Raw genomic sequence first — 15,599 nt, forward strand, 5'->3', positions numbered from 1 at the left:
TTAAACAGACTTCAAAAATTGCCATACTGATTGCTATTTTTTCAATCATTGGTGTCAAGAAAGACAAAAAATATGATTTATTCATACACTTAAAAATATGTATTGATCAATTTCCTTTTGAAGGCTCTGATCTAGGTGGTAAAAATCAAAGTGAACAAAGTCCTTGGTAATGGAGTTCATATTCTAATGGAGGGAGGTAATTAAATTGCATGTAAATAAATGAATGAATAAGACATTTTCACATACTGTGAAGAGAGTAAAATAGGGTGTTGGGATGGAGTGGTTAGCAAGAGAGTGATGGCCTGTTCTGGGTAGAGTATTCAGAGAAACTTTTCCGAGCAGGTAATATAATAAGCAGAGACCTGAATGCTGAGCTGGAGTTTACAGTGCAAAACTATAGAAGTAGAACATTATAGGAAGAGGGAATGACAAATTTAAAGACCTTGAGATGGCAAAGATCTATAGATTCAGCTTTTTCAGTCTTAGAAATTAACTGTCTGGAGTCCTGACTTTCTAGAGCCAGAGTTTTATTGGTCAGTCCTAGTTAAATGCCACCCCACTATCTTGATACCAGTTGCTAAATGGATGAGAACAATTTTCATGGCAGAAAATACATGGCATATACTAGAGAATGACATATAAATCAGCAATGGGAACAGAAAACTTGAAATGCCTAATGAACATGTAAACTAAGAAACAAGGAAAGTTTGATACAGTTCAGGGAACTTAGGCATTTCAATCTGACTGAACAGTTCAAAGAAAAACAGTGGGGCTAGGATGGATGAAGAAGTAAGCAAAGGGTAGAATAGTTGGGAGGGGGTCTGTCACAGATCCAGACATGTGGAGGCTTTAGGATCTTGTTGGTTCTTGAGAAAAATTTTGTCATTAAATCATAATGGTTCAAAATACAGATTCTGAAGCCTAGACTCCCAAGACTGAAGCTTAGTACTACCATGTACCAGCCTATAACCTTGCGCAAATTCCATTCATTGTTTGAGACTTATTTTCTCCTCTTTAAAGTGGTATTTTTTACATTTAATTTTTGACTGTACTTCATAGGTTGTTTAGAGTATTAAATGAGTTAGTTTGAATGACATGAGGAAACATGGGAGAATTTCAAGTATAGAAGTTACATGCTATTGATTGAATTTTAATGGGGTCATTCTGGCTATTGTCTTGAGAATACACTTGGAAGTAAGAGCAAAAATTGAATTAGGGAAAACAAGTTAGGAGGCAAATGAAATAATCCAATTTGTAGTAGAATGGTGGCAGTGGGAAAGGTGAAAAGTGGTCAGAATCTAGATATAATCTGCAGGTAGACCAATGAAGTTTAGTATATGAATCAGATGAATGATAAAATGTAAGGAGACAGGAATGACTTCACATTTTCTTGTTTGAATGACCAACAGGATAGAGTATCCTTCACTGAAATTTGGAAAATACAGATGGAGCATGTTTAGTAGGAAAATAAAAATTCTGCTTTGGACATGTTAATTTTATAATGGCAATTGAATATCAAAACAAAGATATTAAATAAGCAGTTTAATATTTACCTCAGAATTTAAAATCATGAGGCAGGATAAATTCACCAAGGGAGAAAATCAGAAATGAAGAAAACCAAGATACAAAGACTGGGATCCCTCAGTGTTGGCCAGTGAGGTAGGAAAACAATCTGAACATTAAAAGGGCTTCATGGTGGAGGGACTGGTCAACTGTGTTTCCTGCTGCTCTTGGTTTAGGTCATGTGAGACTAGAGAACTGATTGATCATTGGTGGGGCTGAAAACCCAATGAAAGAGGAGAAAAACTGAGAACAGCATAGAAATGTGTCTTAAAGTATTTTTTTTCTCTTTTTTTGTAAAGTGGAGCAAATAAAAGAATTGGTAGCTAGAGGGGAGGTGGGGATGGGAACATCTGGTGGAGAGAGTAAAGCTGATGATGAAAGAGTGATATCCTTGGGTGGGTGAGAAGCCATGGGATCTATTTCACATGCGGAGGCCTTTAGATCTGACATTTCATCTATATCATTTGGATGAAAGACATAATTAACAGATAGAGAAGTTGTAGGAGGGTGGAGGTTTTGGGGAGCTCCTTTTCAGTTGTTTAATTTTCTAAGTGAAATGAGAGACAAGATTGTTAACTGAGAATCTAATTGAGGAAGGAGATGTTGGAGGTTTAAAGAGAGAGAGACATGATACAGTTGCCTATGAGGGTAGGAAATAATATAAGCACCACAAAATATTAAGGAATCTCTTAAGGCTTATGTTCAAACATTTAAAATTGGACCAGTCTTTTCTTTCTCTTTCTTTTTCTCTCTTTTTCCCCCCTGCCCCCATTGGGATAGAGATATATCTGTATATATGGGTATCTATACCTATAGTTTTTCTCTAGCCATATTCAGCTGAGTGGGTACAAGTATAGAATTGACAGAGAGCTGAATTGCATTAGAGTTGTGGTTTTGTCAAGTTAATATAATAAATCAAGAGGTGAACAAGAGAATTAATGGAGTATACTAGTGTGTAGTTATAATAATTAATCATGGAATTTAAATGAGATAATTATAACAGAGTAAGAGAAGGAAAAGTAGAAGAATTAAGATAGTGTATGGGTAGAAAGAATGCTCGAGTAAAAGTAATAGAGGAGTAAACTTAAAGAGAATTGTAAGTGATCAGAAAGTAAATGTTTGAACTTGCAAATACAGAATTGTTACTGTTGTATGTTTGTCCATGGGAATTGGCTGATATAGGTAGAGGACAGGATCATTGGAGAAGATTTCAAAGCACTCTTAAGTTAGAATGCTGAAAGAATCATCTATAAATTGATTTCACTACGATTTAAGACTGGAGAGGTCTTTGAGAGAGTGACTGAATGAGAAACTAAAATCTTTATAAATGAGGAAGAATAACATGAGGGAACAATTGCTGGCTGTACGAAGGGATAGTATGTGGAAATATCTGATGACATGGTTCAAAGCTAGAGCATTTGAGAGAGAAGGTGGAGGGAATATCTGAAAATGGTATGAGGTGTAAGGAAGACACCATGCCGCACACCATGCCCATGTGGAAGGAAAGAGGTAGAAAAACACACAGTGGTCCTTTGAGGAAACGCTCTCCTCAGAGGACATCCGGGGTTCTTTAGAGTGAGATGATGAAGGGAACACTCAGATAGGACCTGGAGGAATTTGAGGATGATGCACTATGACATCCACAGAGTGTGGTAGACAAGTTTTAGGACATGTGGAAATCTGGGAGAGGGGAATAAACAGGAGGTGTGCATTAAATGTGGGAAATGATCACCATAAGAATTCAGGAGCTTCTAATGGTGATCTGAGATAAACAAGGACAAAGGGGTGTTGGTCTCAGAGAAAGGAGAAGTGGTAAGAGCCTGTGGATATCTGGGGATCTACACTACATTTGAAGGCAATGGGGAGGCAGAGAAAGTAAGTATTAGTGCATACACATCTCCCTCTTGACCACTGTTGCTGAAGCTTTTGAAAGCTGCTGATGAGGGGTGGTTTTAATGAGAGTGCAAGAAGTTAGAAGTTTATAGTGGCTTTCTAGTTCATATGATACTCATTTTTAACATGAAATAAGAAAAATATTTCTTTATTCTAACCCAGACCAGTTGTAACCTCTCAGACTATTAGAAGGGGATTGTGTTCACTAATTCCAGAGTTTCCCACAAAGTTTCAGATTGAATAGGGATCTCGTTTAGGTCAGTCTCAAATTATTTTCCCATCTTCGATTTAAACAGTAGATGGTTATGCTCAGAAGCCATCCCTTTTCTATTTAACATCTCCATTGAGTTGATTGAGCACAACAGTTCTTCTGTCTGAGATTTCTCTCCCTGGGAGATTTTTCACAACTCTCCTCATTATCCTTTCTCTTTTCTTGGTCATCCAGCAATAAAATCATAATCCTATCTTTTACAATATCACAGGTTGATAACAGCATGAACACACTCAGAGGATTCTTACTCTCATGAAGCTTTTAATTTCTTTATTGACTTTAATTAAATTTGAGAGGCCTTTTCAATAACAAGAAAGAAACAATTTGTATTTTGGGATTAATAGCATTGTATTTAGCCACACTATAGATGATATTTTGTGGGAAAGGATAATCTTTTCTCACCCTAGAATCACAAGTGTAAAATTTCCGATCTCTGAATTTCTTCCTTTTAAAGAGGATGGAAAAGGTCCAACTAGATACAAACTGTAATTATAAAATAAATTTGTAATGAGGATGAAAAAAATTACAGGGGATGGACATTCTACTATATGGACCACCATAAAAACTGCACTGCTTCCTTGACAGATCTAACAAGTAAAAGACTCTCCAGTGAAGATTTCTAAACCATCTTTCAGCTGGTTTGCTTCATATAAATTATATTAAAGAGTGCTTATAATTTTAAAATTCAGTGAGGATATTTATTAATTCAATGAAAAAATATTGAGCACCTCCAATATACTACATGCTCTTAAGCAATGAGCAGCATTAGTGCTTAAGGATAAAAATGTGCCTGCTTTCACAGAGGTAAATTGATTTTAAAAATAACACATTTTGAAATAGTTATAAGAACTATAAAAAAAGTAAGCAAGATTACATGATGGGGTGACTGCTAAAATAGAAGGTAGGGACAATAAGAGAAGGTGGTCAGAGAAGATTTCTCTGCACAGCTGATAATGAAGCCAAATGAATCATGAATTTATTACATTTAGTCTTTCTCTAGTTTTAGATCTGCAGGTAGGTATTTGGAATTAAAGCTAATAGGAAGAAATAAAGGTTTATTTCAAATAAATAATTTCCTTTATTTTTCATAAAAGTGCCCAAATCAAATATGTTTACTTATTATTTGAGTTATTTGAAAGAATTAGTCTTGCCATAAAGGGAAAAAATGAAGTAGATGTAAATGCACAAAACCTGAGATTTGCTCCATGGCAGGTAATATTTTGGAGCTGCGCTATGCACCATGGTTTACACCAGTCACGTGGTGGTGGACACTTGAGACAAGGCTATATCTCACACTTAGATATTCTGTTAATGTAAAACAAACAATTTATTTCAAAGGCTTAGTACAACAAAAAAAGGTAATATATTTTTAATTGATTACAGGTTGCATTGATAATAGTTCTGATATATTAGTTCAAACTATAGTTTAAATTGAATTTCACTGTTTTTCTTTTTAACATATGGTTACTAGAACCTTATAAATCCTAAATACAGCTTTTGTGTGTGTGTGGTTTATATTGTATTAGTTAGTCAATACTTCATTACATAATTGACAATGTTCCCTTAAGTATATTGCACAGAATTTACAACCTAGTTATTTAAATGAATTAAATGTTCATGAAAGATGACATATTTTCAATTTAGATGATAAAATCCAAATAGAATTTGTTTCAAAAAAAAAGATGCTTAAATTATGTTGTGTTATAACTAATATCTTTGTTTGGGAATAACATGCTATTATAAAATAATCTTTGAAATCTAGTGATTTTTGCATTGTTAGGAAAAAGAACACTCTGATTTGTTGGGGTATTTAAAGTGTCATCTAGACTAGCTACATTGACTAAATTGAGGAGATTAATTTTTCATTGTCATCACCATGTAAAACCTACAGTAAAACTTACCTGTCTTTTTCAGGGTTAACCTTTGGGCAAAAACAAGTTTTAATTTCCATAAATGAAATTATTCCAACCACATACTGCAATGATATTTTAAATCTGATCCAGATAGTTTTGCATACAGACCTTGTTCTAAGTAATTCAACCAGCCATACAAACTGTCAGGAAAATATTATCTCTAGGTTGAAATAATTCTGATGAGAAAGAGGTGATCTGCTGTTCTTGTTTTCATTCGTTTACTTCCTTGTTTTAAACAGTCAAGTCTCATGCATGTGAGGCATATTTGAAAGGCAGAAGTACTTAGAAATAAAACATTAAATGTGTGACAGAGATGTCAGTTCACAATTACCAGTTTAGTTCCAGTAGAAAACACAAATCCAGTTTTAGTAAAGTTCGTAAGCACATACATTTTCTAAAGAGTGCTTAGCTTGCTAGAACACTATAATATGCTCTCTAGTAAATATCATTTAGAATTTCCAAATGATAGGGTTTTTCCAGGCCAAATGGAGTCCTTTTTAGCTATCAATAACTGGATATTTGGGATAGTCTCTTGTGATGAAGATCTCTCGTGAAGAATTATTTGTTTTTCACTCTATGCTTACATGAATATCTTGTTCATGCTGATAAAACTTACAGTCTTTGCATAGTGATTACTATTAGTGCAAAACAATGACGCTAATACTCAGTGGCTTAAAGTAACAGTTTTGTTATACTCACTAATTTTGTGGGTTAAGAAGTTAGGAAGGTTATAGCAGAAATAGATTTCCTTTGTTAACTATTTGTGGAGCCTCAGCCTGAGAGACTTCACATATGAGGGTCGGTGACCAGTTTCCCCTGGAGATGTCTTCATTTACAAGTCTGGTGGTTCATTTTAGCTTTCAGCTTGGGCCTCAGACTCTAAAATATGCATCTGTATGTTGTGTCTTCGTGTGTCTTGGACCTCCCCATGTCATGGCTTCCTTAGAATGGTCAGATCCTTATGTGTAATTCGGAGTTCTACAAGTGACTATTCCAGGAACAGCTGTATTGGTTTTTATGATCTAGCCTCAAATCATACAGTGTCACTTCTGCCTTGTTCTATCAGTTGCAAGCAAATCACAAACCTTACCTTACTCCCCACTAGGTTTAAGGGAAGGAAGAAACATAGACTCTACCTCCTGATGGAAGGAGTGGCAGAGAACTTGCAGACATGTTTTAAAACCATCATGTGCTAGGGGACAAATCTCTGAACAGAATGAATTTTGAAAGAAAATTAGAGCATGGTAAAGGTAGATACTAATGAAGTAACCTATTTTCTAGTAGTCTAATATAGATAAGTATATGATTTTTATTATTGGGAATTGGAGGTAGTAGGAGAAAAGTTCTTTGATCCTTTAAAAAATTAGTAAGTGTCCAAATTTCTTGAAACTTAAAAAGAGGATTTGGAATTTATACTTTCAGTATCAAATCCTTTTTGCTTTCACTGTAACTTCCATTTTCCTCAAACTTTATCTTTTCAATTAATTCTGAAGATAAATGCATTACTATTACTTTTTTGGATAATTAATACACATATATAAAACATAAATAATATATAGACATGTATGATATATAAAATACATAAAAGAGATAATTAACCCATACTGTATGAGACTGTGATCTTTGGGGAATCATTATTTTTTAATGATCTTAATTATCTTTATTTAAGCTTTTGATATTTAGTATTATCTGCTTGATGAATATAAAATAGTCACTCTCCTAAATGACTGAAATTTTGTATGCTTATCTGTTGCTTTCCTGTATATATAAGATACATATGTAAGTCCCTCAAAATATTCTGGTGAGTGCAAGGATATGGGCCCTGCTTTTATAGAATTTATACCCTTAGTGGGACTATACATATACTAAATAAATACATAAATAACAAAAACCATCAGAAAGTCATGAATTTTATGGTGAAAGGAAAACAGGGGAAAATAGAATAGGATAGAAGTAAAATAAGGTGATATGATAGGACTGGAGAAGAGGCATGATTTTCCTTTAGAGCATCAGGGAAGATCTCAAAGGGATTATATCTAAAGCAGAACCTAAATAACAAAATAGCTGTGGTTTTGTGAAAAGTCTGGAAACTAATGGTGACAATGATGGTTAATTTTGTATGTTACTGGGCTAAAGGATGCCCACATAGCTGGTAAAGCATTATTTCTGGGGTGTCTGTGAGGGTGTTTTGGGAAGAGACTAGCATTTGATTCAGTAAACTGAGTAAAGAAGTCCACCCTCACCAATGTGAGTGGACCTCATCCAATCTGTCTAGGGCCTGTATGGCATAAAGGAGTGTTGAATTCATTCTTTCTTTTCTTGACCTGGGATGGCCATGTTTTCCTGCCCTTCGACATCAGAGCTTCTGGTCCTTGGACTTCCAGACTCAGGCTGAATTATACTTCTGGCTTTCCTAGTTCTCCAGTTTGCAGAGGGCATCAATGACTGCATAAGCCCATTCCTGCAGTAAATTTCCTCTTATTTTTATCAACATTTATGTATGTATGTATGTATGTATGTATCAGTCTATTATCTATCTATCTATCTATCTGTCTATCTATCTATCTATCTATCTATCTATCTATCTATCTATCTATCTATCTATCTATCTATCATCTATGTATCTCTCTGTCTGTCTATCCATCCTATTGGTTCCGCTTCTCTGTAGAATGCCAACTAATACAGTGACCACTCCAGGTAGAGCAGTCAGTCCTACCAACTATTACCTTCTTTAGTATCTAGAATTCAGCGTCATAGAACACCTTGGTATTATTTAAAAATGAAATGGTTTCACTTTGCCATAACTTAGGACTTGCTCCTTTGGCTATTACGTACTTCTCTTTTTCAATAAGAAAAAGAACAGACAAAAAAGAGAAGAAAAAAATGATAAAATTTCTCTTAAGACCCAACTCAATTATTAACTTGTCTTTTCTTCACCTTCCCAAATAGTCCCTTTCTCTTCTATCTTTTCAGAATGTTTCACCACCTATCATCTTGTATCATTAGTATTTGTTTTATTGTTTTTTGTTTTTTTTTTTCATTAAATGGTAACCTTGACTGGAGAAAATCTGGTTTTGCGGTTTGTCTACCTCAGTGTTTGGCACATAATAAACTCAAAAAGGTTTTTTAAATGTAGTTTTGAGTCCCCAAACCAATTTTCTTTAATGTTAAGAGACTGTAGTTTGATAGTAAAAATTTCCAAAAGACTTAAATTCATTCAATTTGACCATGTGTTTTTGTGTCTCCAATCCAAGGTAGGTAGCATTATGGAAGCGCACCTAATAACTCCCCAGGAATGATTTGAAAACTTGAAAGAGGGTATCAATGAATTGACTACTTTTCAGTCACTGATCAAAAACAACCTCTGAATGAGAGGATCAGTATTTGTTGTACAGGATTTTCAGTTTTATAACACATTCTACCAACCTCCTGCTAAATGTAAATGTGTTTTTAGTATTCTGCTCTGGGAACAACCCCTCTATTCATTCTTTGGTAATTATAGGCTAGCATATCTATTAAGCACTGTGAAATAAAAATATAAGTGGTGATAATGCCTCATGTGTGCATTCTCATTCAAGAAAAAACCACGGGAGGAAGTATACTATTTCCCTCCCCACTCCTTGTTTTCATGAAACTTTGCATCCTAGTGTTTCTTCTATCTCATCACCTGCTTCCTTTGTTTTGCCTACCTTGGGCTCTAGTCCTGTTTAACTGTGGTTCTTAGTGAAATTCAAACTTCACAGATAATTTTTGTTATTATTTGGCTTCTAGAATATAAGAGGGGTGATGGTAGCAACAGCTTGCAACTAGACTACACTTCATAGTTTCTAAAGAAATTTCCACATATATAGTATTTAATATAGCTTTTATTCCTATAAATATACCCCCTGAAAAATAACATTTAAAAAATACCTGTTGGTTTTTATTTCCTATCATCCAGCTCCATAGTATACTGTAGTTTCCTGACTGCTCCATGATGAAGTGGTTCTCGTATCTTTATCTTTGTGATCGCTTTTTTATGTGCTCTCATTTTATTCCCCTTACAAAGTACTGTTCATCAATCTCAAAATTTCAAATTCTGCCTCTATGAAACATTTCCTCAGCCCTCATCAACACTTCCACTCTTCCCACTATAGCATTAGGGGAGCTGACCAAATAGTTATTATCATATCCCATCTTGTGCTGTTGGAGATTTTCAAATATTTATAGGTAATATTGGAAATTTCCCCAAAGAAGTAACTATCACAACTTAAAATTCTTATTACCACATATAGTGTGATATTTATAACAGGTATACAGTAGAACTTTGTGGCAAACTGATTTTCAGGAGAAAATAGCTTCATTCAATAATTTGGTAAACTGAAATACAAATGAAGGTGATTTTTCACATGTTCTAACAAAACATAAATGTTCTTATATTTAAATTGAACACTGTTATAATTTAGCATTGTGGAGTTGCTGATTTCCAATAGTCCCACAAAGCCTGCTTGAAGTCGATAGATTTACACAAAGTAAAGTTTGAATGAATTAATCTTGGATTAAGAACTGTATTCAAAGAGTGGATTCAGTGCAGAGCCTGGAGACTGAAGAGAAGCTCTGAGAAGTTTTTAATGAAGTTGGTGGTGTAAGTCTTGTTCAGCTGATAACCTTCTTAATTAGGTGTTGACACATGAATTCAGTTGAATTTAGTGATTTATTGAATTACTGGTCATCAGGCAGGAAATTCTTATTTCAGCTAACAAAATACATCTAAACTTACCACACTTTCTATAAAAGGATATGTTGAATGCCACAATTTTTATTAGAATACCAAGAAGGAAAAATGAATGCTGTCCATTCCCTTTTCCAGTCAACCTTTTTCTAATCAGTCAACATAAAATCAGAGTGCAATTCTCTGGTGAATGTAGATATTAGGGCATTTAAATAAATAAAGCAAAATCCTTGTAACTTTCTGCTGGGGAAAATGCTTAAATAATTTGGTAAACCAAACTACAAATGAAGAAGATGATTTTCACATGTTCTAATAAAACATAAATGTTCTTATATTAAAACGGACTACTGTTTACTTTGACAGAGTCCTTGAGTTCCCACAGTTACACTAAAGTCTGCTTGAAATCAATAGATTTTATACAAAGGTAAAGTTTGAATAAATTAATATTGGATTAGGAACTGTATTCAAAGAATGAATTGAGTGCAGAACTTTATTCAAATAATGCATTCAGTGCAGAATTAAAAGTAAATAATATGGTATCTAGGTTTTTTTTTTTTTACTCAGAATCTGCATTTCTCCAGGGGAAAAAGTTCTTCCTGTTAAGTGGTGTGGCTTACATAGTCACATAAGTGAAGCAGCTGAAACAACAGTTAGAAAAAGCTTTGCCAGGCAATCAGAGAACTGAGAAGATGGGGAGGAGGGGGTGAAGAGTTGGTGTCTTCTAGCACATTCACAGTCCTGTATTTAGGAAGAAAAATATATAGGTGATAATAACTGAGGTAGAAATTTATTAGAAAGCATTAGAAAAACATAAACATGATTATAACTATGTAAAAATTAACATATTATAAATGCAGAGAGATATTTATACAATTAATAATTTAGACAATATACATGAAACTGACATCTCAACAAAGACTGGCATAAATGATGACTGTGATACTCAGAGTAACAAAAGAACAAAGTAGGTGATAAAGAGAGAAATTTTGGGCTTGATAAATCCTGAAACAATCCTCAGTTAGACCTGCCAAGGAATTTTCCGTGCTTAAGGTATAAGGAAGTTACATCGGAAACTCACTGTTTATTGTGATTTTATATATAATTATGCTTAAATAAATAAATCTCTTATTGAATTCTGTCTTTCCTACTCAGTCGTGTTGCTATTACGATAAAACTCATATAATCTATCTGGACCGGGTGAATCTCCCTTCTCTCCGTTCCTCTTACAGTTCAGGTTAGAAGGTCAGGTTAGAAGTATCTCTAACAGTATTTTGCCTCAGACTTGTTATTCTTGTCTGTCCCTATGCATTATATTTACACTTAAAACTATTGTGAATATATGCTGGGTTTAAGTATTTAAACAAGGAGGCCTTTAGACTGGGGTGGCTCTAGTACCTTGGTAATCTACATTAAAAAACCTAGGCCAGCATCAGTTCAATTCAATAATATGAATAAAAACAGCCAATCACAAACAGCCAACTAGGCTTTTCCAAATCAGGCAACTGTTTACACTAACAATCAGATAATTAGTTGTCTTTGCTTCAGTGTGCTTTGCCCCCAGCTCATATTGGTGAGATGCTTCCAACCACTCTTGATTTGGCACTGCCTGATTCAGATGGACGTCTTCTCACAGAAACTTCTGGAAATTTTAATTGGTCTCAGTTTTCCTTTTAACACTGGATAACATGGATAATTATAAGATAATCTTTTTTCTTGTAGAAATTAAATCCTTTCAGAGGGATAATAAAAAGCTTTCTTAATTCATATTAAAAATTTAAGCCCATATATAATTGGATATCAATTTATACAATTTTAATTTTTATAGAAAACCTGAAGTGAGAGTGATCATCGCTGTGTATCAGTTAAGATTATTTTGGTTGCTAAGTACAGAAAATTCAACCCAAATTGATTTAAACAAATCCCTGGTTTTGGTTTTGCTGAGAAATCTCAGCAAAAGTGCAGAATTTCTAATTGGTTCTGATGAGGTCATGTACCATCCTTCAGCCAATTACTGAGTCTTTTATTGCCCAGTATATGAGTCTTTTATTGCCCAGGCTTGAGTCAGATGCTAGCTTTGTACCTACGAATGAAGTAAGTTCCATGGAAACCACATATATTGAGAGTACTGGATGGATATTTCCCAAATGAGAATAAATAACCAAAACATGTATTAGCCACTGCATGATAGATCTAGAATAACCCGAGTAGCTTTATAAAGGAGCCTGGAGTAGTTTGACCTTGATGAATGTATAGATATTACTGTCTTTACTAAGTAAGAAAATGGAAATGCAAGAAGGATTCAGAATCTTGGCAGGCATGGCTGAAAACAGAATCACTATCAGTGAAGATAACCTCCTTTAGGAATTTAAAGAAATCATGCTAAATGCATACAAACTGATAAAACTTGGTTACTTTTACAAAATCATAGTTAATCATATTACGTAATTACAAACAAATTATTCCAGAATTAACTATTTCTGAGTTCTCAGTAAATAAAGATTCAGATTCTTTTTCTTTTAAATTATATTTTATATGTAGGTTCTATTTTCTTTGCATGGTTTAGGAAAGGTTACATTTTAAACACTAGATTATTACTGTGCCTCTTGTGAACCTTTTCCTTGCTTTCCTGATCTCCAAGTTTACACAAAACAATCAAGTGAACCAAAAATGAATAGACGTAAAGCCTGCCACCTTGAAAATATAAGCTATACATATTATAGATGTTGTGTCCTAAGTTTTATTTTCTACAGAGCCTATTATAAATCTTTTGGTGCTCAATAATTCAATCAGTTTGATTAATTTATGTGCATTGGATTAGGCAAAGTTGAGACTGTTGTTTGTGGTTTGATTTAGCAAGGAAACTTGTCTGCAGTCAAGGAGAAAGTCAGGAAGAGAAAAAGGAGAATGGTCTGGAACATGAAATGAAATATCTTTATATGCCAGATATGAAAGATTCAAATACTTCTTGATTTGTAGAATGTGTAAAGTGTATTTCTGTTAGAATGGAAATACCTTGCAATTTGAGCTTCTGCATTTTAAAGAAGGAAATTGGTTTTCCATCCATGCTTCAGACTTATTTTTTATCATCAAAGGTGCTGCTATATTGGTACCAGGTCTCAGAATGTGATGACAACATATGACCTTCATTTACTCTGAGTGGAATACAGTGGGTGGTATATACACTCCACACCTGTGCTTCTTTCAGACACAATTATTTATACTCAGGATCACTTTAAATCAGCCGTGTTAATGATGTTGCATCACCAAGTGATAACATGATCACAGCTTTGACATTGATTTTCCTAGGTGTGAAATCAGTTTTCTTATAAACTTACTATGTTCTTCTTTTCTTCCATTAGCTTCATTTTATTTTGACTGTGAGGTTAATTTTCATTAAGGCTGAGTGAAATACTGAAGGGAAAATACAGACTCTGACAATTTCAACAAGAAAGGGAAAAGAAAAGTGGCAGAAGATTTCACAACAAATGCAAAGGAAAACAAGGCAACATTGACTCTGTGGTTAAAATTAAAAGCAAAGTAAGTAGATGCTTGAAGACTCTACTGTGAGGACATATTGGAGTTTATCTAATATTCTTAAAGGGAGATTGAATGGCTGTCTACTTGCTTTCCCTCAGATTCTGTTTTATTAGCATATTAGGCAGGTGTACAATATATAATTAGAATTGTCAGTTAATTTTTAAAATTATTTTTATCATTTATTGGAAAAATTTCTATAGTAGATAATAAGACGAATGATATATTAAAGATTATTTTACTATATAACCTTTGACAAATTTAAGAATCTATTACTTGAAATTTAAAAATATGTCATTCATTAAAGGTGACTAAATCTTATTTAAGTTAGTGATTTGTAGAGAATTTCAGTGTTGTACACATTCATGGATATGTGTGCTATGTTTCTTATTTCTTTGTAATTCAAATAATTCTGTGTTGTGATTTAAGATTGAGCTCCAACAGAGTAGTTATTACTTCATAAAAACTACTTCTTGAAGATCTATTTATTTAGTGTTGAGAACAGGATAAAGCTAGGAAAATTAGAAAATATCAGTCACTAGCCATCCACTCCCAAGAAAACTGGTAAGCAAAGGAATAGATCCTTTACCTTGTGCAGGGAAAATGGAAGTTACCATGACCATCATGATCATCAGGATCCTCATCTCACTCTAATCTACTGGCCTACTGCACATGTGCAGTGCTCACAGGTGCATGCCTGCACATGTGTTGGCATTGAGCTATTATTGACCATGTTGCTATATAAAGAGCTCCACCCAGTGCTTTGCATGGAGTTGGAGAGGCCCAGAGGCAAAGGCTGAGACAGACTTGCTGCATGCAGACTTGCTAGAGGTGGACATGAATCTAGCACTTGTCCTGCCATCATGAGAATAAGCCTGGTATAAGACCTGTTACCCCCCAGAATGTTCTGTTGTCATTATCTGGTCTCACTGAATCCAGAGTGAACTGGTCCAGAGCTGGGAACCCCCTCTGGCTGGAAGCTACATTTTGGTATAGTCAGCAGGATTCACTGGAGACTGAAACATGGAACAAGCTGCGCTTATGGGAGAGGTGCTTCAACAGGCCGCCCCTATGTGTAGGGAAATACTGCATGGACCCTCTGTGGAGGAGTAGCTATCTGGGAACCCCCCAGTGGGCATATGGACAGAGGTGGCTTTTTTCCTAGAGGACTCAGATGTTCCCCAGGACTGCAGGGAGGTGGAGATGACTCCTGAAGCAGTGATAGAGGCCCTCCACAATAATGGAAGGTCATTGGAGAAACAGAGTGCCTGTGTAGCAGCAGGTGCTGTGGGTCGGCTATTGCTCACAGTGTTAAAAAAGGCTACAGATAAGAAGGGTGTACTCCTGAGAGAAGCATGAGAAGCAGTAGCATGAGACTGTGAGATGCAAGGTACTTTAGAAGAGGCAAAGGCCATGAAGGAGAAGGACATGCTCCTTTGAGAAGCTTGAGAACGCCAGCTGAGAGGAATTGAGGAGGGAGAAGGTAAGAGAGTTGTTGAGGACTGTGAAAGTGTCACTGTGAAGCAGTGAGGAGAAAATAAAGGATCTAGCAAAAGAGATGCTCTGTGGAGCAGTCAGAGAGCTGCCATCTGCCCCAGAAATGCATACCAGACCCCAAGCAACCATTACCTTCTCTGAGGTGGCTTCTGGCTGCACTTTGCACTGTATGGCCCAATCAAGGTTACTTACCATCTTCCCCAGACAGATGGCAGAT

General features: G+C 35.0%; 1 long non-coding RNA gene across 1 annotated transcript in view; it reads left to right on the forward strand.

Moving 5' to 3' along the window:
• LOC140847967 (uncharacterized) overlaps positions 1-13,883 on the forward strand; it is a 28,798-nt gene extending 14,915 nt beyond the window's left edge. The window contains exon 3 of the long non-coding RNA XR_012128338.1: positions 13,711-13,883. This is a non-coding gene — a long non-coding RNA (uncharacterized lncRNA). The remainder of the gene's footprint in view (positions 1-13,710) is intronic.
• The last annotated feature ends 1,716 nt before the right edge of the window (positions 13,884-15,599 follow it).

This window comes from Manis javanica, chromosome 1 (assembly GCF_040802235.1).
Source record: "Manis javanica isolate MJ-LG chromosome 1, MJ_LKY, whole genome shotgun sequence".
Taxonomy (NCBI): Eukaryota; Metazoa; Chordata; class Mammalia; order Pholidota; family Manidae; genus Manis; species Manis javanica.